This window comes from Pan paniscus, chromosome 21, assembly GCF_029289425.2.
Source record: "Pan paniscus chromosome 21, NHGRI_mPanPan1-v2.0_pri, whole genome shotgun sequence".
Classification (NCBI taxonomy): Eukaryota; Metazoa; Chordata; class Mammalia; order Primates; family Hominidae; genus Pan; species Pan paniscus.
In genome coordinates, this window is record NC_073270.2 from 48693604 (window position 1) to 48720479 (window position 26876).

The 26876-nt window shown below is 41.3% G+C and overlaps 1 protein-coding gene and 1 long non-coding RNA gene across 15 annotated transcripts in view; one reads left to right on the forward strand and one right to left on the reverse strand.

Annotated features, from left to right (window-relative positions):
• Positions 1-26876, reverse strand: part of PTPRT (protein tyrosine phosphatase receptor type T) — a 1127644-nt gene that overhangs the window by 892686 nt on the left and 208082 nt on the right. The gene's annotated exons all lie outside the window — the stretch shown is intronic.
• On the forward strand, positions 14693-16309 carry LOC130541048 (uncharacterized). The gene is made up of 2 exons (XR_008955091.1): positions 14693-14796; positions 15645-16309. It is a non-coding gene; the product is annotated as an uncharacterized LOC130541048 (long non-coding RNA).

A 26876-nucleotide genomic window follows, 5' to 3' on the forward strand; every position in this document is an offset into this window, starting at 1 on the left:
TTCTGGAAAGCACAGTTCAAGGACAATGTCGGTTTGGTTCACCCTACTAAGTGCATGCCTGAGGCCTCCCAAGAATAAGCCTCAATTGCCATGACTGAGGGGCATAACCGTAATTAGTATGATTATTAACACTTATTTATTATAACATCCTTTTACTTGTACTTACATTATTGTTCCTTAAGCTTTACAATTTCTTCATGAGTAAAGTACTGAGATTACTGTCCTCATTTTCCAGACGCAAAGGCTGAGGCTCAGGAAGACTACCTGACTTTGATCCCCAGCCCACAAACCACAGTGCAGCCCAGGAACAGAGGCTGAGGCAGTACATTCTCACAAAGACTTCACTGCAGGGGCAAAGCCAAGGCAGAAAAAGTGAGGGAGAAGGAGGGAGGGAGGGAGGGAGGGAGTGAGGGAGAAGGAGGGAGGGAGTGAGGGAGAAGGAGGGAGGGAGGGAGTGAGGGAGAAGGAGGGAGGGAGGGAGGGAGGGAGGAAGGAAGGGAGGGAGGGAGGGAGGGAGGGAGGGAGGGAGGGAGGATGAACCTATACAAGGCAGTGCATCCCCGGGCCAGCCACAGCTTTGCCAGTAAACATCACCGCTTGCTTGGGCACACGGCAGTGTGGAAGCCCTTGGCCTTAGCGCATTCCCTTCCAGGAGAGGAAGGGAGAGGATTTATCTGCTGCCTTGGTTCCTGGCCCTCTGGTTAAAGCTTTCCCCCACACACAGGTGGTTAACTCTATTGCATGTACAGGTTGTGACACTCAAGCTCCTCCATGCAGTCGTTGGAAAAGCCTGATCCTACCCCGTAGTATAGGGTTTTTCCAAGCATTGTCTGCCCAAACTTGGTGAGACAGTTTGGATGTTATCCCCTCTAAATCTCATATTGAACTGTAATCCCCAGTGCTGGAGGTGGGACCTAGTGGGAAGCAATTGGATCATGGGGGTGGGATCCTCATGAATGGTTCAGCACCTCCTTTTGGTGCTCTCCTCGCAATAGTGATTGAGTTCTCACAAGATCCAGTTGTTTGAAAGTTTGTGGCACCTCCCCCAATAACTCTCTCTCTTGCTCCTACTCTAGCCGTGTGAGACACCTGCTCCCCCTTTGCCTTCTGCCTTGATTGTAAGCTTCCTGAGGCCTCCCCAGAAGCTAAGCAGATGCCAGCACCATGCTTTCTGGAAGGCTGCAGAACCATGAGCCAATTAAATCTCTCTTTTTTTTTTTTAAATAAATTACCCAGCCTCAGGTATTTCTTTCAGCAATGCAAGAATGGCCTAACACACTAGGGCACCAAAGACTCTGCAGCTCCCACCTGGGCAGAAAGGGCAGAGGAGACTGTGACAAAGTCTCACCTTCTCCCCTAGGGGAAATGAGACAGTCAGTGTTGTTAAGAGTACAGGTGACAGCAGCAACGGTCAGGACTATGCACTGGCCAAGAAGTCAAGGCTTGGGGAACAGGTGGGCCAAGTGAATCTAGGAGGCACATAAACTGAGTCCAAGATACCATTTCTTTGAATCCAAAAATGAGTGTTCCTTCATTCAGTGGCAAAAAGCATTCAACTCACCAACCACCCCAGCGCCCAAGTCACCTGGATCTAAACCACCCATTGGAAATGCAGATTTCTGGGCCACACCCAGAACTAAAGGAGTGGTTTCATTGGGAGATTCAACCACAGAGTCTGCATATTTTTAACAAGCTCTCCAAGTGACTTTTGTGGTCACTAAATTTTAGAAACACCTAGGACAGCATCAAAAGCTGCCCTGAGCATGCTGGAACTCCCCAGCTCATTTGATAGGGAAAAATCGAAACCTAGAAGTGATTAACTACAGATCAATAAAACAGAACAATGAATCATGCCAAAGGTCGAGTGGCAGTACGCAGCAGTACACGGCAAGCCAATCTAATTAGGGGCCCTCGTAAACGTCACCTGCTCATAAACATTTATAAAAACAGGTTTCCTGCATATGGAAGGGTGTTAATTTTTCATATAGCTGTAGGTAAAGTAAATGTATTTTTAATCTCATACATTGATTTAACACTGTATTTCTTTTTGAAAGACTGGGAGACTCAGTCTTTGTTTACTGATTTCTATATCAGAGAAACTGCTGGAGAGAGACGCCAGAGCATACTTTCTCTCCTCAGGAATAAGGGAAATCTTCCGATTCTTCCACACTGACTCTCCCTTGGTTCTCAGAGCCCAGGCTGACATCAGATGCTACCTAACAGAGACAAATGACACAGGGTGAGGCAAGGCATGGAAGAGGGGCGTCAGTTCTGCAAGCGAGATGCTGTCACTTGTAAAGATTTTCATTAATAAACCTTCTAATACCTACTGTTGCACTGCACTGTACCCATCTCTGGAAATTTTTTAACAAACTCAGATTTAATTTTCTTTCTCATTAATTAATTTTTTATTTATCTCTTCCATAAGAGCCTAAAACTTCCCACTTACACATTATTAGCTCAGAGAAAAGTTGGTAATTGAGACAGTCCCAGGATTCCAGGAGTGCCCTGTGCAGAATGTCTGCTTTAATTAGATTTCCATTAATTACTTTTTTATCAATTAATATTGGGTACTTTGGGCCCAATACTTGTGATCTCCACATCATGCACTCTTAAATGACACCTCATTTATTGCAGTCAGTCAAGCAAGGGACCCAAAAAGAGTTCAGCAGAGAGAGCGGCAGACAGGCTCTGTGCCTCACATGCAAATGACATAGCATGCTTGCTTGCAGGGGTGAGTTTCATCCCCTAATGTGTACCTTGAGAGGCTAGGCAGGTTAGGAAGGAGAGATAGAGAGAGGGAGAAGTGGGGTGGGAGACAGAAGGTGGGGGACAGGGAGAGAGTGAGACAGGGAGAGGGAGACAGGGAGAGGGAGAAAGGGAGGAAGGGAGAGAGGGAGGAAGGGTGAGAGGAGGGAAGGGAAGGGGAGAGGAAGGGAGGGGAGGGAGCAAGGGAGGAGAGGGAGGAGAGAGAGGAGAGGGAAGGGTGGGGAAGGGAAGAAGGGAGGAAGGGAGGAGCGGTGGGGAGGAAGGGAGGAGGGGAGGGCAAGGGAGGAGGGGAGGGCAAGGGAGGAGGGGAGGGCAAGGGAGGAGGGGAGGGCAAGGGAAGGGAGGGGAAGGGAATGGACTGGAAGGGAGGGGAGAGGAGGGGCTGCGAAGGGAGGGGAAGGGAGGGGAGAGGAAGAAGAAAGCAAGGGAGGAAAGGGAATGGTGGGAAAGGGAGGAAAGGAGGAAGGGAGGAAGGGTGAGGAGGAAAGGAGGGGGGAGGGGGAGGGGAGAAGGGAAGAAAAGGAAGGAAGAAAGGAAACCTATAGACAAACATAAAAAGTGTCTAGTCCAACCAAATCATTTGCAGATAGATAAATGATGGCCAGGGAGCCAAGTGACCTCACCAACCCTACGCAACATTGGGCTAGAACATTTTTCTCCCCTCCACGTTGTTCCCTGCACCTCCCTCTACCCCTTTGGGGAACACATAATTTATCATCTACACTAGGACACTTTTAAGAGAGAAAAGGACTGCTGTTAATAATTATACTGGGGAACAATAGACACAAACCCCAGCACACCAAGATGTATTGTCACCCAACCCTTCACCCCTCGGCTGTTAACTTATGAACCTCCTCCTGAGAGAGACCCACTTTTTCAAGGTGGCAACTCTGCCTCTGCAGCCTTAATATAGCTCAGTATTTGCCTGGAAAATCAATATGCATTGATTAATGACAATAATATGATGCAACCTCCACCCTCTGAATTCGCTTAGTATTCCCACTGTCTGTCTTAAATTAAATGTTTCAGTTCGCCCAGTATCTTTTCCCAACTCATTTCTCAACTATTCTTTTATAGAATATAACTTAATTGTACTCAATACCCTAACCTAATTAGGTTGGCCTAATGGTTAAAAGTAACCCAAAACTGGACTACTTGGGTTTGAACTTAGTGGGGTGTCTTTGGACAGGTTCATTAAGTTTTCTATGTGAGCTTTCTTATCTGTAAAATAGTACCTACCTCATAGGGTTCTTATGATGGTTACATGAGCTCATGTACGTCAAGTGCTTAGAATACTACCTGGTTCATAGAAAGTGCCATGTAAGTACTTGCTAAATTAAATAAAAATAAAAAGTTAGAGAAACGGTGATCACCAAAAGACATAACTAATTTCTCGCCCTAAACTAAGCGGAATATCTCAAAGTCAAGGAGAAGAAAAGAAAACCAGATGTGACTGAACATAGCTTCCTGTGCCAGGGACTGAGACCAGTACTTCGGATGCATCATCTCATTTAATTCACAGAAAAGCCCTAGAAAGTAGGTATTGCTATTATCCCCATTTTATAGATGAGAAAACAGAGAGATTCAGAGAGATGCTGTGACTGGCCTCCACCATACAATAAAGCCAAATCCCCTCAAAATCCAGCACAGGTGGGACAACTGGAAAAAAAATAAAACAAAACCCCAGGGTTTCAGGCTGACTTTCACCTTCTGCTTGAATCCTCCTTGTTTCTAGCTTCCACTAGAGCCTACCCCAAGGGAGCTCTGCTCCCTTCTTTAAGGTCAGAACCCATGCACAAGCCATTCCTTGGTTCTGTGAACAGCTGACACTGGCTGCAACTTGCAGAAAGATTTCCTAAGTCCTTAGGGGGAGTCCAAGAGAGAACAAGGACAGGAGACATAGAAATAGCCCAGCCGACAATGGACAGTGCCTTATCTTCTGGCGGGGACTCACTCCTTACCAGGGACCTCGCGAGCTCATCTCATCCCATGCTCAGGTTCCTAGAACAACATCACTCTCACCTCCAAGGGCTGGCCCCCTTTTCAGACACCTTGTCCCTCCCATCATCTACTTACGGAGTGTCTGGGTCCTTAGGTGACAATGAGCAAGTCTGGATTCTGACTACCCAACCTATTTACTAGCTACTAGGAACTCCCTCATATACAGTCACCAACTAGATCATATGTCAATTTTAATAAATATTTTCACTGATTTATTAGTCCATTTCTGCTGATACAACAAAATACCTTAGACTGGGTAATTTATCAATTGTAGACGTTTATTTTTCACAGTTCTGAAGGCTGAGAAGTCCAAGATCAAGGTGCTGGCAGGTTTGGTGTCTGGTGAGAGCCTGTTCTCTGCTTCCAAGATGGCACCTTCTTGCTGTGTCCTCACATGGTGGAAGGGGAGCTGGAGGACCTAACAAGCTCCCTCTAGCCCTTTTATAAAAGCATTAATCCCATTCATGAAGACGGAGCCCTCATGACCTAAGAACCTCCTAAAGGCCCCATCTCTTAATATTGTTGCATTGGGGATTAAGTTTCAACATGAATTTTCAAGGGATACAAACATTAGACCTTAGTAATAGCAAAATATCTCATGTAGTCGCATTAATAGAAGTACCTTCTCTCTGGGTATGTGTAGTCGCCAGCCTGCATCTGTCACTGTTTCCTCTCCCCCCCAGTATTGGGATCACACTAGGTACATGCACACAGGTACACACACATACACACACAGCCCTTAAGCAACTGGGTTGCTAAACAACCAGCAGGTAATACAAGCAGCAGCTGCCAGAGTGATACAACGATGTCATAAACAGCACCAGAGCAGAGAGTAAGAAGCACCCTAAATAATTCATTTCCCTATGTTGGGAGAATATACCCAGACAGGTATAGCTGTTCTCATTTGTAAATCACTAAGAATGAAAAACTATAACCAATATGGGGCCTAGGAAGATATTTTGTAAATTAAATAAGAATGAAGTATGCGGAAAATATATTTTTTTCTAAGATGATTTATTGTATGAAATGCCATTAAATTTCAGACTATCTGTTTTGTGTTCATAAATTCAAGAAAACCTGGTTTCCATGAAAAACAATTCTTTTTTTAAAAAAATGAGACAAACAGATAAAAAGAGATCTGGTTTTAAAAGCTAGAAAAAAAAATGAAGGTAGGTAATTAAAATAAAGAAAAGCCTGTTTGAAATCCAATTGTTGATAAGAAGATTTTAATGCTGTAAGGAGCAGAACTGTGGAATACAGAAGCAGCACTGTGTAGAACTTTCCATAAATGAAGAAGAAAAGAAGGTGGTGATAAAGATTGCTATGGTGCTGTTGGTGCTCCAAAAACATAAAACCTTATTTTATCCCTCATTCCAAGCAGACCTCCATATTGTGATACCCTTACTCAGAGATGTTGGATATTTTAGTTATTATGCACAATTGCGTGCTGGTTCAATAAGGAAAATAGGAAGTAAGTCCTTAAAAAGAAAGATTATAGCTACATTTCACTGGAAGGAAGTAGAATGAGTGTCCTCGAACAGAGGAAAAGGTTAACACAATGTTATTCCACATCACAGACGCTTCACAGAAATGAGCAAAGATGTGGGGTGTGCACTCCTTTAGGGCAGGGGAGAGGAAAAGAAACCAACTCAACTGCCTTCTAAAGGAAGATCATGTGGGAGGGGGCCCCCACACTCTCCAGGGAGGGGTACTGTGGTCAGTTGAATGATGAGCCCCTAAAAATAAGTGTCCACATTCTAATCCCCAGAACCTGTGTATATGCTACCTCACACAGCAAAAGGGACTCTGCAAATGTAATGAAGCTAAGGATCTTGAGTGACGAGAGGAGGCTGGATTATCCAGTGAGGCCCAATGTAATCACAAACGTCCTTATAAGTGAAGGAGCGGGGCGGGAGGGTCAGAGAAGGAGGCGTACTGATAGAAGCAGAGACTGGAATGACACGAGGCCATGAGCCCAGGAATGCAGGTGGCCTCTAGAAGCTGAAAAAGGCAAGGAAACAGATTCTCCCCTAAAGCCTCCAGAAGGAATGCAGTCCTGCTGTCACCCTGCTGAGTTTAGACTTCTGACCTCCAGAGCTGTAAGAGAACAGATCTGTGTTGGTTTAAGCCACTAAATTTGTGTTAACTTGTTACAGCAGCAGTAGGAAACTAATACAGGTAATGTATCCAAAAGAAGAGTAGAGAATGCAAAATTAACTCTCAGCTCCTACATCTTCTGCCTAGTTTATAGGGTTGATATCTTCCTATCATTAGTTGAGGCATTAATGTTGAACAACATAATAAATGCAGAATTTCCATACAGAGTTCAAAGAGCACTGAAACTTTAGCATACTGGGTAAGCCTGTTGTTACAGGTACCAGTGCAGATAGAAAGCTCCCAATAATAAAATGACCAGAAGTAAATTAGAAATATGAAAGACAAAAGAGATATGTTATAGGGATGATAAGAACACCCAAATTACAAAAAAAAAAAACCTTTAGAATAGATTTAAAAATAAGCTATACTGAATGTCCTAAACATCCTGAATAACATTTTTCCAAGCATACAAAAAGAAAAAACAAGACATTTACATGGATAAACATTTATATAAGTAAATGACTGATATCAGATTTCTTTACAATACTGGGCTGAAAACGCTAATGATTAAATATCTGCAGGATTTAAAGCACTCTGTTCATTTATGGAAGAAGCAGAAAAGTATTTACAAATGTAAAAGGACTCAGAAAGGATGTACAGAAACACTACCACCACCATTTACCTCCTCCCTCTGCCAAATACTAAAAGAAATGCCTAACCAGGCCAGGCGCGGTGGCTCACGCCTGTAATCCCAACACTTTGGGAGGCTAGGTGGGTGGATCACTTGAAGTCAGGAGTTCAAGACCAGCCTGGCCAGCATGGTGAAACCCAGTCTCTACTAAAAACAGTACAAGCTGGGCACGGTGGCTCACACCTGTAATCCCAGCACTTTGGGAGGCTGAGGCGGGTGGATCACGAGGTCAGAAGATCGAGACCATCCTGGCTAACATGGTGAAACCCTGTCTCTATTAAAAAATACAAAAAAATTAGCCGGGCATGGTGGCAGGCACCTGCAGTTCCAGCTACTCGGGAGGCTGAGCAGGAGAATGGCGTGAACCCGGGAGGTGAAGCTTGCAGTGAGCTTAGATTGCACCACTGCGCTCCAGCCTGGGTGACAGAGCAAGACTCCGTCTCAAAAAAAAATAAAAATAAATAAAAATAAAAATAAAAACAGTACAAAAATTAGCCAGATGTGGTAGCAAGCACCTGTAATTCCAGATACTCGGGAGACTGAGGCAGGATAATCGCTTGAACCCAGGAGGCAGTAAGCCGAGATCGCACCACTGCACTCCAGCCTGGGCGACAGAGCCAGATTCTAGATTCTGTCTCAAAAAAGAAATAAATAAATATATAAAAATAAAAATAAAAAATAAAAAATAAAAAACAACCTAACCAAATGGGGTCATTTTTAAAAAATAAAAAATGAGTAGTTACATTTTTAAAAGTTGGTCGTGAGTGCCCAAGCAAATTAAATATGAAATTTTCTTAAAAGTTGATGTAAATACAGTTATAGAAAGAATATAAATGCTATAAATAGTTCTTTGTAAAAGATACAGAGATATAAGTTTAAATAATAATTATTAAATTAGAAACATGAATTAAAATCCCATACTTACCATTAACAACTGAGAAAATGAGTAAGGCTTATATGAGGGTAGGTCAACCTATGCTACCCACCCTACCCTGCACAGGGGAAAGCCAATAAAATACTTTGTATTTTGAAGACAATTAAAAATAAGTTTTAGGAAAAATTAAATTTAGATACATACTGAAGGCAGCTAAACGTATCCAAGAGTAAAACCAAAAGCAGAATATAATAGAAAACCTAATCACCCACCACAGAATCAGCAAGCTCTCTAAGGGCCAAACAGCAAATAGTTCAGGCTTTCGGGCTACATCCAGTTATTGCTGCTGCCTGTCCTTTGTTTTGTTTTGCAACCCTTTAAAAATGTAAATCCACCATTCCTAACCTGTGTGCTGTCAAAAACAGGCAGTAGGTCGCCAGCTCCTGCAACCTACTGCCTGTAGGGAGTTAGGGAGGAAGTCAAATTTAAAAACAAGCATAAGAAATAGAAAGCATTAAGTGAGATAAAAGTCAGACACAATATGGTTATCATATTAGTATAAACTGCCTCAACTTCTCTAGCAAAAGAAATTGTCTCACAGACTGAGTCAAAAATCAAGTATATCGAAATATTTTCCTTAAGATGTGATCTTAAGCAATTAGATTGCCAAGAGGTTAAATTGAAAGCATGGGTGGATTTAATAGGAAAATGTCAATAGAAAAAAAATGCAGATGTACCAATATCCATATCCAAGTAAAATTCAAAGACAAGTCACTGAACAATACCAAAAAAGCTATTCTACATTGATAAAAGGTATAATTCACAAAGAAATATATCAACTATCATGACCTTTTCTGTAGCAGGTAGCAATGCATTGAGATATAGAAAGGAAACTGTTAGAAACCCAGAAATCAATGAAAATACAGTAATAGTTTGAGAATTTAATACAACTCTCTTTAAGTCCTGATAGATCAAAAAGAAAAAATTTAAATAAGGAAGTCATGACTACTATAATTAGTAATATTGATTTAAAGACATATATCAAACCTCTCTCCCTACATGGAATTAATTATTTTTCCTGTGCTTTGAGTATTTTTTCAGTGATGATTAAAATAACAATAAGGCCACAAAGAACCATCACCAGATAATTTTTAAATGTTTTTATGTTGTATTATCTGACCATGAGGCTAAAGTTTGAACAAAACAAGGATATTTCAGCATTCATAAATCAATTAATAGGTTTAATCCAAAGAGGAACATATTTTAAGTTAAAAATCATATATCAATAGATGCCAAACTGTATTTGATTAGAATATCCCTTCTTGATTTACATTCTTAGTAAAATAGTTCAATTATTATTTTAAAGTGATTCTCTACCTACTAAATCCAAGGTTATCAACAGAAAAATTATTGTAATTTATAATCAAGTTCAGTAAGATACCCAGCATAAAAGTAAATAAGTAAACTCACTGCTTTTTCATATAACCCCACCAACAAATTTGGAAAGATAACGCCAGGGAAGAAGACATCCTAGTCTATAAACACACACAAACCCAAAATGCTATAAATACTCATATATAAACAGAGGTGTGATTGCAAATGTTCACAACAGGTCCTCTGGGAAAGAAAGCCCGGATTTATAGTATTTGCTGCTCTCTGTGGCTTAAATAATGCCACGATGACCTACTTCAAAAGACCAACATGTTACCACTGAAGGCAGATATACAATAAGATACTATTATACAGTGTTTCCAACTAACAGATATACGATAGACATGAATAACCTCAAGAGTGTAGATAATAAACTGTAGTAAAATAATTAGGGAGTCATGAGTTTTGAAGAAAAACCTTTGTTTTTACATATAGTGTATATAGTTGTAGGTTTCTATAACTTAAGTTTAAGAATGCCTGTGTTTAACGAACACCTCATGGAAATTCTGAAAATTTAATAGCTGTTATGAGCAGGTACCAGGCTGACTCCAGCATATCACCGTTTAAAAAAGTCCCCAATAATCTTAACCAGAAAGATTCAGTACTTGCAAAAATATTACTGAACTTAACTGAGAGCCATAAAACTTCAACAAATAGAGGCACACGAAGCTCACGGATGGAAAAACTTAATATGGCACTGATGTTGATTTTCTTTCAATTCATCTATACATTTAAGAAATCCCAAACGATACCCCCATTTAATTTTCTTTGGGGACAGTGGAGAAGGGATCCTGAAAAAGCAATCCTAAATTTGATGCATAAAAACAAACATTCAAAGAATAGCTAGGAAAATTCTACAACAACAGTAATATTCAATGAGCATTTGATCTTAAAGACATTACAAAGCTAGAAGGTGCAGAAAAGTGTGTCACTAAACACTGGAGAAGACAGAAGCTATGGTCTCAGTCCAGTGGGGTAGAAAACTACCCAGATAGGTCATTCTCGTTCCACACAGTAAGAACCATGATGGAATAGCCAAGAGGAGTTGGGGGAAATGAGAAGCTTGGGAATACCAGAGAAAGGAAGTGACATCTGAATTGATTTGCCTTTTTGGGTCGTTTGAACCTTTCATCAAATTGGCGTCCAGAAAGCTTGCACAATTTAAAATCCCACACCAGTATATGAAACTATTTTCTAACATGCTTGCCAACACTGGGTATTATACCATTTTTATTTTATCTTGCCTAGTAGCTTACCTTAATTAGCATGCCTGATGTTTAACGAGGCTGGTAATATTTCATAAACTTATCGGTTATTTCTATGTCTATTTTTGTAGAAATCCCTCTTTCCTCTGTGTTCCCTCAGTCCCTCCTGCTCTCTTATTATAGATCTCAATACACTATGTCACACGAGCTGTCACAGCCACTTGCCCATCCATTTCCCCCAGAGACCAAAAGTCAGAAGCAGGCCTGTGTCTGTTTGGTCGCTGCATCTGCAACAGAAGGTACTGCCCAACTTATAGTAGAAACTCTGAGAACATACACCCAGTGAACAAGACGGTGGGTTTTAGAACATCTTCACTTGGGTGTCAAGAGCAATCACATGTGAACCACATCAAAATGGTGCTGCTTCCCCCGCAACAGAGTTCTGCCAACATTATTAACGGCAGCTGGGCACAAACAAGGAGAAAAACAAAAACAGAGCAAGGCTGTAGTTCATTCCATTGTACGTGATCATCAGGCAGAGAAAAGTTTGTAAAAATCAAGGAGAAATTTCTTCAGAAAATACATTTTCCTTAAGAGATTGTTTCAATGTACCTGTGGAACTGTCAGAGAAAATTAGATTCTCCGCAAATAACAGTCACTTGCATTTCTACTTTATTTCTAAAGAATTCCTCCACTTTAACTTCCATTTGTTGTGCTTCTACAACAACTTCTTTAAGAGAGGCATTTGGTCTGGTATTATCTGCTCATCAGACTTTGGAAAGGCACCTCAGGGAGGTGATATGACTCTTTAGCAGACGATGAGTTTATTCAAGTTTGCTGTGACATTTGTGCAAGAGCCCAGCCCTTCCTCTTGTAGCTACTTAAAGACACCCTGAGAACAGGAACTGCTCCATCCCTTTGGTAGCTGCAGTGGGTTGAGTGGTGGCCCCCAGAAGATAAGTCCATCTCCTAATCTCTTGAATGTGTGAATCTGACCTTATTTGGAAAACGGGTCTTAGCAGATGTAATTAATTTAAGGTATTTAATTTAATTATTTAAGGTATTGAGATGAGATCATCCTAGTTTACCAAGGTGGGCCCTAAATCCAGTAACAAGTGTCCTTATAAAAAAGCAGAAGAGGAAAAGACACAGACACATGGAAAAGAAGGCCAGACCAGGTGGAGATCAACGCAGAGAGTGCAATGATGCGGCCACAAAGAACGCTGACAGCCACCAGAAGTTGGAAGAGACAAGGAACTGATTGTCCCCTAGAGCCTCCAAGGAAGTGCAGCCCTGCTGACACCTTGTTTTCAGACTGTGGACCCCAGAACTGTGAGAGAACAAATTTGTGTTGTTTTAAGCCACCAAATGGATGGTAATTTGTTACTACAGCCCTAGGAACCGAATACAGTGACCAACCCCATTCACCAGCCCCCTAATACCTTTGTGGCATTTGTATTCCCCCACTCCCACATGCTGCCTCCTTCCCTCCTAGGCTGTTATTCAAACCATCGCAGCAGCCTCCTCATTGCCCTCGCTGCCTTCAGCCTTGCCCTCTCCAAGCCCACCCCTCCTACCAGATGTCAGGAAGAAATTCCAAAACTCAAACCAAAGGCTGATACGTTCTTGCCCTACACTTCACTCAATGCTGGCAACCCAATGAGGGACATCAGGATAAAATCGAGAACGCGCAGTCTGTGCTTGTGAATTCCTACCACCTGGCCCCAGCTAGCCTCCCATCCCTTATATCTGCCAAGACAAATTCCCCCAAATCCCCTGTCCCCTGGCCAGAAGTGACCTCCACATTCAGCCCCGATTATGGAAGGCTGTCATAGGCTATTCCTTTTGCTGGGTAAGCCCTTCCCCCTTTCAAGTCTATGTTCAACTGTCATATCCTTTTTGAGGACTTCCTTTAGCTCTTCCCTCCACCTCTACTGCCACGCTTAACAGAGCGGAGTTGTCTCCTCTGGCATCCCATTGTCGATAGCCCACTCCTGAGTTACAGCAACAACGGCCACCTGACTCCACTCATCTGTTGACCTGTCCATTTCTCCATTAGCCTACGATCTCCTTTAGGGCCAGACTCATCCTTATCTGATTCATCTTTGTATCCCAGAGCTTAGCCAGGCACACAACAGGGATCCAGTGGAGAGAGAGATGGATAGGTGGGTAGGTGAAGACACAGATGTACGGTTGAACACACAAACTGGCAAAGTTCCAAATGAACTAATAAGTGGACACCTCACTGAGAGACTTAAATGCAGAAGGGTGCCAGGACATAAGAGGAACGGCTGCGAGTTATGAAAATGGGCTCCATGGGGCAAATCAAAAGTCCACTGAAGGCAAATGCATCATAACAAGACTGGCATTTCCTGGAGTTTCCGGGCTGATCAATCACTTTCATATGCATCATTCATTTACTCTTCACAATGACCTGGTGAGGTAATGAGTTACTATTAGCTCAATGCACAAGGAAGCTGAGGCTTGTGGACATCAGCTGAAGTCTCACAGCCAGCGAATGGCAGGCCAGGGCACCAGGGCCTAGGTCTGCCTGCCTCTTCCATCCACCTTCTGTCATCACAAGCCTTCTGATCTCCAGCCCTCTGATCTGCCCCAGTGGGACCCTCCTGCGTTTCTGCTCTAGTTGTAGAGGACCCATCAGGCACTTAGAGAGAAATGAGTGGTGTTGTGAACATTCGACTGTGTCCATGTGGAATCCACACACACAGTTTGCCTGAAAATGACTGATAGGATGGAAACTGACAAGTCATCATCCGCTTCGGGCACCAGCGATGACTGGTTAACGTGAATATTGTGTTGATTTCCGCTAGATAGAAGAAGATGTCACTTGTCGTTAATGGGGTGTCACACGTACACTTGCCTAAAGGAAAATACTCTTTTGGTGATTGTTCTCAATTTTCCCCTCATTTTATAGCCATAAAAAGGAAAAGATTCAGCAGAAAGGATGAATCCACCTACGGGTAGGATGGAAAGGCATTCTTCTCATTTATTTCCTTCTTTCTTTACCAGAACAACCAAAACCCAGTGAAAATGCTGGTGCAAGTCAGAAGAGGGGGACCTGGGTTCTAAGAGCAGCCAAGTACTCTGGGCTTCAGATCAGAGCCTCAGAATCCAGCAGTTATGCCCACAAGGTAGCCAAAGTCCAGCCAGTACCACCGGTCTCTCGGCCAGCTATACTTGCCTCTGCTCAACAATGATGATTTGAACATACATGTACAAATAATAACAGATAACATTACTGAGCACTTTACTATGAACTATGGAATGTGCTAGGTAAAGACGTTACCTCCACGTAAGCCATAAAATCAACCTATGGGGCAGGTGCAGATCCACAAACCCTGATTTAAGAATTCTGAATCCTCAAAAGCTTTGAAAACCAAAAGATTTTCTCGTAAGTTTGGTACAGACTTATTTGGTGCTAAGATTTGAGTTAAAGTGATATACACTGACTAAAAGTTTTTTCTATCTCCTTCTTACTATTAATATTCATACTTTTTGCTACAAAAATATCAACATGCTTGATTTAAGGGTGCTATCACAGCCTCTGCTGAGGGATGTTATTAATAAATATGGTACATTTACTATATTGCTTTCCTTTAAAAGTTAAATAAATCTAAATCCGAGCACATTTGGCCCCAAGGACTGCAGACAAGAAATTGAGAACCTGTTAAACCCATTATACGGATGAGGAAACAGGCTCAGAAAAGGTAGGAAACTTTCCTGAGGTTACAGAGCTCAAAAGCAGCAGATGAAGGTTTACATCTAGGCAGCCTTGCTCCAGAGCTGGCCCGATTAATCAGTGGGCTTTGCTACCTTTGACAAATGCCCCTGCTAGCTGGTCTCAGCCCCATCCTCCCAGCGCAGCAGTTCAGTCCCTGTTTGTTCTTGAGCAAGAAGTAAGCATGTGCCTTCTTAGTCGAGGTACAAGGCAATCCCCAGGGTATCAGGATCATAATTACAATGCTTTATTAATATAAATCTCAGGATATAGACCTGTGTTTCAAATCAAGAGTCAAACACAACAATAACATCAGTCTTAGGTAACTACCAGTCAAGGATTCGGATCCAGACTTGCGCTTTTTCACTGAGAAGCAAACAAAGACGACTATTAATTGGCTGATGGTCAGCCAGTATCAAATTATCACATTTTCTCACACTACAGTGGTTATAGAGACCCTGGAGCTAGACAGGTTGTGCTGAAATCCTGGGTCAGCCACTTAATAGTTATGCGACCTTGACAAGTTGCATAACCTCTCTGTGCCTCAGTTCCCTTATATAGAACATGGGGGTAATGCTAGCACCCCCCTCACCAGTCGTCATGAGGATTAAATGAGATTGTATTTAAAGCATTTGGAATATAGCAAGTCCAATCTTAGCCTCTGCTCCCAGACAGACAGATGATTAGGATGGATAAATAGATGCTTTGCTTCACATTTTAACTTCTCTGAAATTGGGGCTCTTCTTACCATGGATGTGTACTTATAATGTTTATATTGTTGTTCTCAGAAAGCTGCAGCTTAACTAATGGTGCTTCTTTTTCTTTATTGCATCTTAGATACGTGGTAATATGGTAAAATACTTTGGAGGAACTGGATGCATTTTTCCTCTGGTCTCCAGAGAAGAAACTGAGACAACAGCAAGTCACAGATTCAAGCTGTGTTCATAATGTGTTTCCACGTGGAGGTCACACTTTCATGTTCACGGGCAGATGAATTCTAACACCAAACACCAGGCTGAATAGGTGTTCCCATTGCAAGAGAAGTGCTGTGCACAATTTTTATTTGCATTTCAAAACCCTAACAAATGGCCACAATCAACTACTACAAATTTCTCCTAATTAGTTTTAGTCTGCACTTCTGTCACCTTTAGGAGAGAGCCAAAGATTTTAACCTTCAAAATTATCAGCAATGCATGTCAGAAAGCATTTCAAAGAAGAGTCAAAGTGCGTGTAGAAACTAATTGCTGTATCTGAAAGTGCTGTTTGAAGAATTTTTCAGTCTTCAGAGAAGCAAGTCCCCACCCCTTGGGAAAACTAGTCTTCAAACTAAAAGTTTCCCCAAATCATATATCTGAGAAAAATGTTAAAACAGACTTACCCACAAAGGCAAAGAAATAAAACTGTAAGAATAAATAAATCAGAAATCAGATGTCTCTCCCCTGTTTAAAATCCTCCAACAGCTTCCTACTTTACTTGGAATAAAACGCAATTCCTTTACCATCGCCTTCCGGGCCTCAAGTGGTCTGTCCCCCGCCCATTTCTTCCATTTTTTTTTCATTCTGTGTTCCCCTTCACAAACTGCTCCAAACATACCGGTCTTTGTTGTTGTTTGCTTCAAACACATCAAGTATATTCTTGCTTCAACTACTTTGCTCCTGGTATTCCTCCTTCCTAGAAAGATTCCCTAACTATTCCCCAACTCCCCTACCCACGGATACCAGGCTCCGTTGCACAGGATCGCCAACACACAAGGTGACTGAGACCCAAGGTAACTTTTTCTGATTCACACAAAAGAACCATATGGGCTAGAGCAGTCCTGCTTACCTACAATGATTCATTCATTTCCAGAACAAATGTTAATTGAGCACCTGCTATGAGGTAAGCACTGTTCTGGGCACTGGGATTATAGCCTTGAACAGACAGACAAGGCCTTTGCCTTTTGGAAGCTCACATACTAGTAGGCTGAGGCACACAATGGATGACAATTTAACAATAAGCGAGTAAGCAAAATATCAGAAAGTAGCCAGAGTGCACAGACAACCTAACGTGGTTATATGACAGTGACTGAATTGTAGGTAGTCAAAGAAGGCCTCCTAGAGGTGGTGATACTTGTCGTGAAATCTAAATGGCAACAAGGAATCATCATGGAATTCCATGCCTCCCCTCCCCAAACCCATTTGTTTGTTTGGGGAGGGGAGGCATGGCATTCCATGCAGAGGAAACCCAAGGTGTGAACTTTCACAAAGGCCACAAGTAGTGAACAATCAATTTGTTTTAGAAACAAGAAGTTGGAAAGTAATGGCTACAGAAGAGAAAGTCAAAGATAAGGCCAGACAGGTGGGAAGGAGCCAGGTGATGTGGGGCTCTATAAGTCAGAATAAAGAATTTGAAGCTGGGTGTGGTGGCTCATGCCTGTAATGCCAACACTTAGGGAGGCCGAGGTGAGCAGATAACTTGAGGTAAGGAGTTCGAGACCTGCCTGGCCAACATGATGAAACCCCGTCTCTACCAAAAATACAAAAATTAGCTGCTTGTGATGGTGCACACCTGTAGATCCCAGCTACTCAGGAGGCTGAGGCATGAGAATCACTTGAACCCAGCAGGCGGAGGTTGCAGTGAGTTGAGATCACGGATCATGTCCCTGCACTCCAGCCTGGGCAACAGAATGAGACTCCGTCTCAAAAAGAAAAAAAAAAAAAAAAAAAAAAGGAAGAAGAAGAATTTGAGCTTTATTCTAAAGTGAGCTATGAAAATATTTGAGGTTTTAAGCAGGGAGGTCCATGAGCTGGCGTCTATTTTGGAAAGATCACTCTAACTCAGGGTTGTCAAAAATAACTTTCTGCAATGAAGTCCTATATCCACATTGTCAGGTGCAGTAGCCACTAGCCATGTGTGGCTACTGAGTACCTAAAATTTGACTGGTGTGACCCAGAAACTGGATATTTAATTTTATTCTATTTTAATTAATTTTCATTTAAATATTCACATGTGGCTGGTGGCTACTCTATTGATCAGCACACCTGAACAGCTGCATGAAGAATACATGAAGGGTGTGGGGAAAGATGAGAGTACAGGCAGGAAGATTAATCAGGAGGCTACCACAGTGGTCCAGGGGAGAGATGGTAGCTGCAAGCAGAGATGGAGAGAAGAATACCTTTCAGGGTGGAGCCAAGAGTGTGAGAGGGAGAAAGGAAGAATGAGGAATCGTGGATACCACCTAGATTTGTGGTTTCAGAACCAAATGGATGGTGGTGCCATTTTGATCTGGGAAAGACTGAGGAAGAATTACATTTTGGGTAGGAAACAAAACCTTGAAAATAACCAGCTCCTCCCCAAGTCTTCATGTGGCAGCTTCCCTCTTAACTTTTGGACCTAAAATGTCAGCTCAAATGTCACCTCCCCAGAGGAACTGTTGCAATCTCCACCCCACCTCTTTATCCCATCCTCTCTCTCTGTGTGTGTGTGTGTGTGTGTGTTTGTGTGTGTGTGCATCATATTGCTCCATTGTTCTCCTCCCTGTAGATTATCTGCAATTATTTAATCACGAATGCATTGCCTCTCTCTTCTCCAAACTGTAAACTCTCTGTGCAGCGACCTCAGCCCCTTTTCCCACAGCGGTCCCACCTACCTGGAACAGTATCTGGCACATAGCAGGTACTTAAATATGAATTATTAAACAAACAGGAATAATTATCTTGCCAAACAAAACACGGCTAAAGCCTCAAAGAGTATGTTTCTGGTTTGAATTTCAGACAACATAAAATAGAAGAAGACAAAGTATGCTCACACACCTGCTCAAATAATTTTTGGGATATAATTGGGAAATAATTAATTGGGATACATTTTGTTTGGGGTTATTTTACCAGTACTCCATTTATTCAGAAAACTGAGTATAGTTTCCAGGTAATGAGCCACCTCATCTGACAGATGCAAAAGAGAGATGCTAATCAGGACGGTGATTCCTAGCACTACAGTCCCATTTCTCTCCCAGAGTATTTGGGGAGACAGCTGAGAGTGTGTAGAATGAAAGCAGGGTAATCCCAGGCTGCCATTTTTGAAAGTTCAGAGTGTCCTTAAGAGCCACTTGCCCTTAGTTAAGCACACCACCATCACCCACCCATATCCCGCCAACCAGCAGCAGATGCTACCCCAGCTGAACAGGTGTACATGGCTCAATGCAATGAGAAGGGACTTTGCAATTAAACAGATAATAATTTGAATTCAGTTGTAAGGTCTTGAGAAAATTGCATAGCTTCTCTGGTCACCATTCCCCATCTGAACTCCCCAACAACCAAAACCTCTAGATATTTTCTTGCCAACTACAGCTAAGCCACATCACCCCCAAATTTTTAAGCCCCACAGTACATCTTTGCATTTACTTGCTTCAGCAAGTTAAGCAGGAGTTTCACTCAACTTTGTCATTATTTTTCCCACTCTCCTCTCCAACTTCACTCTCTCTGTAAATGCATCATACCTCAGTGCACGCGCGCACACACACACACACAATCATACAATTGCACACCCACAGACACACACAGAGCTTCTCTGCAGCTTCTTTCACTCTACACTGACTCACAGTCGTGAGAACACATTTCCTTTTCCTCTTCACAGGCTCCTGAAATGAGATCATTTCTGCTAAAAGCAATCGCAAGTGCTGGGTGAACAACTCCAGAAAATTAGTACAAGTTCCACTATGGCTAGAGACAGAGAAGAGGAAAAATCTGTTCAATTTTGACTGTATTCGCATTACCCACAAAAGGCAACATACTTCTTATTTCTTCCACTTATCCCAATCCTTAACAAAAATTAAAACAAAAGCTATAAGCTATTTCCAGCACTACCCCCAATGGTCATTTTTAATCTGTCATCAGCATTCGTTCCAAATCAGAAATGTACCAGTCACTTCACTTTTTGAATATGATTTCTCATCAGTGCTGCTGCATCATCTCTATTTCCAAGGAAGCCAAAGACAACATAACGTTTTAAAAAATAACTAGAATGCATTATAGATTTAACCATGAGTCATCACAGACATTGAATAAAAGTATAACTCTGCCTCCGTGAGCCTGACATATAGACATTCTGAACAAGGAAATAATCTGTGGAATATCTGATATAGACACAAAGGACAAGAGATTAAAAAAAAATCAGATGTGAAAAAAATGTTGTTTTCCATTGATTTGAAAATAATTGAAATGAAAAACTATCTAATGTCCACTCAATGGAATATCATGCAGCCACTCAAAGCTATTTTTACAAAGAGTTTTTAATAACATGAGAGAAGTGCATATGCTATGGTTACATGGAGAAAAAGGCAAGACACATGATAATATTTACAGCATGATTTCAATTATATGAAAATGCACCAACAACCCTAAAAGGAAACACAAAAAAATACCACCGATGATTATCTTTGGGTAGTCAAAAAAATGTATGGATTCTTATTTTTGTAATCCATTTTCCTATATTTTCCAGACTTTATGGATAGGTACTTTTTTATATAAAAACCTTTCATTTGGCAAATTTTTATTTTAAAAAATCATCTAAACTTTGTAAACTTCTTTTATTTTGTGAAAATATTTTCCGCAAAAGCTTCTGTCTTAAACTGCCTTCATAGTATTGTGACGATGCTTGAGGAAACAAGACAGAATTGTCACTACGCCTATACCCACTCCCAATTTCCAAGCGGGGGCAGCTAAGGTTCCAGCCAACACTACTCTTCTGGAGGCTATAGGTGGGTGGGAAATCTGGCAGTCTAGCCGTTACGTAGAAATCCCAAGGCAATCAGCACAGAAGGCTAAAACATTAAAACCACCATGGCACACGTATGCCTATGTAACAAACCTGCATGTTCTGCACATGTATGCCCCATTTTTGGGAAGAAATAAAAATTAAATTAAAAATTAAAAAAAACTATCAGTCCAACTTACCCCCCCACCAAAAAAAAAAAAAAGAGAGAACATCTTAGATAGGGTCATGAAGCACTCGATCTTCTCACATGCATTCTCTCCTCCTTTACACATGAAATCCCTGCAAGGCAGCATTATCATGCCCATTTGACAGATAAGAAAATGAATGTATACAGAGAGGACGAACCTTGCTCAAGGTCACAAATCAGTCTCCTGTCAACATCTGGAAGCAAATCCATGTCTGTGATGCTAATGATCAGGATCTTTGCATTATACCATATGGCAGCTTTCATCTGGACTACAATAATTGAGAAAACTGTATCAGATACAGGCAGCCCTGCATATCATCATCATCAGGAAAGACCTGCACTGGGCTTCCTGCCAAAGGATACCTAACTGTATAAGTTTAATGAATACAGGCAACCAAATTCCCACCTTATCCCTTAAAATCCTAGAAAGAACACAGAGTTGAAATTAATTGTATTTAAAGTATAGTATGCATTTTTTATTTATTTATTTTTTATTGAGACAGAGTCTCGCTCTGTCGCCCAGGCTCAAGTGCAGTGGTGCAATCTCGGCTCAGTGCAACCTCCGCCTCCTGGGTTAAAGCAATTCTTCCACCTCAGCCTCCCAAGTAGCTGGGATTACAGGCACCCACCACCACACCTGGCTGATTTTTTCATTTTTAGCAGAGACAGGATTTCACCATGTTGGCCAGGCTAGTCTCAAACTCCTGACCTCAAGTGATCTGCCTGCCTTGGCCTCCCCAAGTGCTGGGATTACAGGCATGAGCCACCACACTCAGCCTGTTTATTATTTTGGAATACTATATCCTAAACATGGGATTACTACATCAAAATACAGGAAGATGCTTAAAGGCTCTTGATATTTCTTTTCAAATTTTCCTAAAAAAAGTTTATGTGAGTTTATATGTCCATAAACATGGTATACAAATAACCATTTAGTTACATCTTTGCCACCTCTGGGAACTGCAATTTTAGAAAACTGTCAAACTGACAAAACAAAGAGGGAAGAAATGGAAGACTTCCTATGTCAGCTTTTGAAGAGGTCATGTATGACATAATCTGAATATCCCATTCAAATTTTTAACCACAGCACTGTCGAAGCCAGCCAGCCAGCCTGACTTAGCCCTCTTATGGGAAAATGTAGCAAGTGGTTCTGTGGTTAAAACAAGCACAGACTCATAGGAGAATTCAAAAACCAATGAAGACCCTGGGTTCCAAATCCAAAATGCCAGACAGATGAAAGGAGAGAATGGAGGATCTAGCATTATATTTACTGATGGTCTATTTGGTACCACATTCTTTCCTATGTTCTAAATTAGCCCTTAGAATAATCTTGTGAAGACCTACATTCGCTCCCATTTTATAGACAAAAAGAGTCAAGATTCAAAAACGTCAACAAGGGCACCCAGCTAGTAAATGCAAAGCTCAAATTTAAACTCAAGACTCTTCCACCCAAAACTTTTTGATTCTTTACCCTTATGTTTTGGTTTTAACATTTTATTTTCATATCACTTATTACACTTTCCAATTTTAAAAGAAATACTTGTTTATTATAATAAATATGTAAAGTAGTTTGGAAGATTCTCTAAAGAAAAAAATCAAGAATTGTTCATAATCTACCACCCAGAGACAAGAACTGTTAATACTTTGTTTCATTTTCTTCCATTTATTTATGTTTACATATAATTTAAATAAAATCAGTACTAGATTGTATATAAAGGCTAGTTTGCTAATTTTTAAACTAAATAGAGTGTGACTTTTGACAGGGCATTTAGTATTACTTGTAATTATAATTTTTTACATCTGCAGATAATTATATCAAATGAAAGCCACATAATTATTTTAGCTACTCTCTATTGCTGAACATTTAAAATTGTTTTCCTCAGTTTTCTATCTCAATCTTGTGATAAAATCCTTTTATATTACCTTTTATGTGCATCTCTAATTGTTTCCCTAAACTAATAAATTAGTGGGAATGGAATTATAATAGTCCTCCCTTATCCACAGGAACTATGTTCCAAGATCTCCAGTGGATGCCTGGTGCATTGGATAGTACCCAACCTTATACATACTACGTTTTGTCCTGAACATACATATTAATATCTATGTTAAAGTTTAACTTATAAATTAGACACAGTAAGAGATTAATAACTAATAATAAAGTAGAATAATTATAATGATATTCTGTAATCAAAGTATGTGAATGTGATCTTTCTCTTTATCTCTCTTTCTCAAAGTATCTTATTGTTCTGTACCCACCTATTTTCAGACCACAGGTGAATTCGGGTAACTGAAACCACAGAAAGCAAAACTGAGAAAAGTGAGAGAATACAGGGTCAAAGAGTATGCACATTTTAAGGTTCTAAAACTATATACTAAACTGCTCTCCAGAAAGATTGCAAGAATTTATATCCTGTAGATGAACATATCACTTTATCACCACCAATACTGTCAGAGGCATTTGATCCAGAGCAACTCCATCTTGAGTAGTGGCTGGGTAAAATGAGGCTGAGACCTACTGGCCTGCATTCCCAGACGGTTAAGGCAGTCTAAGTTACAGGATGAGATAGGAGGTCGGCACAAGATACAGGTCATAAAGACCATCCTGATAAAACAGGTTGCAGTAAAGAAGCCCGCTAAATCCCACCAAAACAAAGATGGCCACGAGAGTGACCTCTGGTCATCCTCACTGCTACACTCCCGCCAGCGCTATGACAGTTTACAAATGCCATGGCAACGTCAGGAAGTTACCCTATATGGTCTAAAAGGGGAAGGCATTAATAATCTATCCCTTGTTCAGCATATCATCAAGAAATAACCATAAAAACGAGCAACCAGCAGCCCTTCGGCTGCTCTGTCTATGGAGTAGCCGTTCTTTTGTTACCTCAGTTTCCTAACAGACTTGCTTTCTCTTTACTCTAGGAACTCACCCTGAATTCTTTCTTGCACGAGATCAAAGAACCCTCTCTTGGAGTCTGGACCGGGACCCCTTTCCTGAAATAATACTATTGTTTAAATTGTTGTCAATGTAAATCGAGAAAAAATGGTACCTTTATTCTTTTTAAATTTATATTTCAGCAACTAAAAGGAAAGCTAATTTTTTTTCAGATTTTTATTGACTATGGCAATTTTTCTTACATGAGTTGTAAGAAAAACAACTCATTTTTCTGTCAAGACACCTTTTTGTTGCTTATTAGTGTTCTTTATATATCAAGGATAGTTAGCCATTGTGAATCATATTTGCTGTAAATATTTCCCTCAAGTTGTTCTTTAACTTTTTTGTAATTGTATTTTTACTTACAAATGTTTATGAATTTTACACAACTAACTCCATTATCCTTTCTCATCATTTGTTTCTTGGTTTTTACACTTGGAAAGCCCTTGCTCCCCGTAAAATCAAATACGCATTCACCTATATTTTTGTAGAGTTTGTTCTTTCTACTGCACGCTGTGCTGATTCTTATTTCAGACAGGTGAAATGTCAAACAACTGAAATATCCTTAAGGTTTGAAAAAAAAGGAGAAGTAAATCTGTCTGAGAGGACACATTCACTGGCAGATAAATTATGGATGATCCTGCCCCCTTTGTAATCTCAGGGATGACAACTCCAGTGTGCACCAAAAACCCTTAGAAAAATTCTAAATCCCCTTATCCTAGGTCTCCAGTCTGGGCCTTATGGGAACCCTAAAGCTGTGATTCTCCCCAGGGAGTATTAAACTTTGGTCTAAAGGTGAATAACTGTAGAGTCAGGTAGGTTTTGTCCCAAAATCTCAAATCACCCAGGTATTCCCAGAACGTCTACCCTGTGTCCAGCCCCAGATCTCAGCCAGAGAACCCAGGGAGCACACAGGCATGCCTGGAGGGGTCTTTTTGAGATTCCAGAAGCCGGGGAGCATGCAAGTATGCCGGCCGGGAAGGGGGGGTGGGGGGTCTTCCTGAGAGAAAGCAATTAAAATTCACATCACAAAAGGAATGAGGCTTTTTTTATTCTAAACTGCAACATGGTGTGGTTAATCAGAGCAATTATAAATGGTAACATCATTATTCAAGCTTCTATTTCCAAACGAAGTCATTTAAATGAATACATTTTCTGCCTTGGAGCAGTAGCTGCCAGTGAGCCTTTAAAAAGAAAAGAAAGGAGAAAAAGAAAAAAGAGAAAACCGGATGAAGCCGCTGGTGCAAAACCTTGGAAAATAGGGTAGAAAGAACTCAGCATTGGGAATTGGGAGCCTGGGGTACAAACATAGATCCAACATGGTCTCATTCTGTAACCTTGGGCAAGACCTCAGTTCCCACCTGTGCAACGGGGAAATAGATGAACTTGTATTCGTGACCCCTTCTTGCTCTGACATTGTGAATCTAGATTTTTACCACTAAAGGTCTAATTTTTCTACATGCTGCATCTGCAATTTTATAGAATTCATCAATGTGTTAAATACATTCTCTTATTCAAATTCGAAGACAAATTCTTCAGAAGCTGCCTAAGCTGTCTCTAAATGGTGACAGACTTGCCCCTCCTACTGCAGCCTGTATTGTGTGTGGTCTTGAAGGAAGGAGCACGTGAGTGTTGAAATCAGATGGTCCTGGGGGTCAAATCTCAGCTCTGACCAAGAAAGCCTTGACATTCCTTCCCCTTGGTTTGACTAAAGTTTTAGACAGGCTTCTTCCTGATAAGCTCCTCATCTCCCTTTTGTTAGAGCATCTACTTTAGAAAACTTGTAACTACAAATTCTTTCTCTGCTCCTTTAAAAAAATTCTGCTGGTCATTTACTAGTTTTACAACCCAAGTAATGTCTTTCTCAAGGACCTGGGAAGCAACCATTTGAAATGTGAGCATTGAAGGAGAGAGCGTCCCTATCTCCCAGTCTGCAGAAGAGTGGGAGCCTAACTTCAGTGTGCCTTGCTCCAACTTTTTAACCTCTCCTATCATGAAGATATGAGAAAGTTTACTTTTCCTTTAGTAAACTTAATTAGCAAACACAGATGGCCTGAGAATTCCAGCTCTTAAGAATTCCTCGTCCCTTTGTTTCAGGAGAGTTAAGTCCTGTCTCGACCTGATTACAATGGTCTTGAATAATATCTTCCTTGCCTGATTAAATTTGTCAGGTGCAATTTTTACTTAGGCAGTTCCAACTGTGTAAATGTACCTCCTTCAACTTCCTTGAACTTCGGGGTCCCTATCCATGAAAAGCAAACAACAGAAAAAGTCCTTCTTTTAAGGAGTGAATGGTATATTTCAGGGAATAAATCAGAACATGCATGTAATCACCTGCACAGAGAAGGTGGGAGATTGTTTGCAATATCTACTTCCCTGTAACCACACCCTTGGGTTATCCCTTCCCACAATGACTGTGGCCCTGGCCACGTGAGTTGCTTTGGCCAATAAGGCATCAACAAACATGCTGCAAGCAGAGGCTTGAAGAAGTACTTGCGCATTGGGCTTGCCCTCTTGTTGCACTTGGAAGCCTGAGAGCATCACAGGGATGAACCTGACCTAGCCTGCTGGATGGGAACCCACATGGAGGAGAACCAAGGTGCTCCAGAGGGCAGCCTGCTGAACTCCAGAGATGTGAGCAGGGCACTTGAGACACATGAGAGAACCCAGCAGAAACTAAACAAGCTGGCCAGAGAAGAATAACCACCTACTGGACACACGTGATCGTACGCAAAATAAAACGGCTATTGTATAAGCCACTAAGTTGTGAGATCATTTGTTACACAGCAAAAACTGACACTATCAGGCACTGCATTTATGTTCATTTTCTTTTTCCCTTTTCTAATGGATGGCTTTGGGTGTTGGCTAGGAAGGCTGAGCACTAGCAAAACAGTCACCAACCCAATCAGAAATGGCAATGGTCTCTTTATGGGGCGCTCTTTTCAGCTCCTTCTAGCTCCAGAGGCCACAACTAGACTGAGGGAAGAAGACATAGGTGGGAAGATCCCAATAAGGCCCTAAACTCATCTGAAAAGATATGTGGGTTTCCTAACAAACTCTTATAGCATCACCAACATGTGGGTTTCCTGATTTTGGCTCAGGCGCCCTTGGGAAAGTTTCACGCATTCCTGGAAGTACTGAAAGACCTTCGTCAGGTTGACAAAGAGGTGTCATCCATGAGTTTCTGCCTACACTTAGC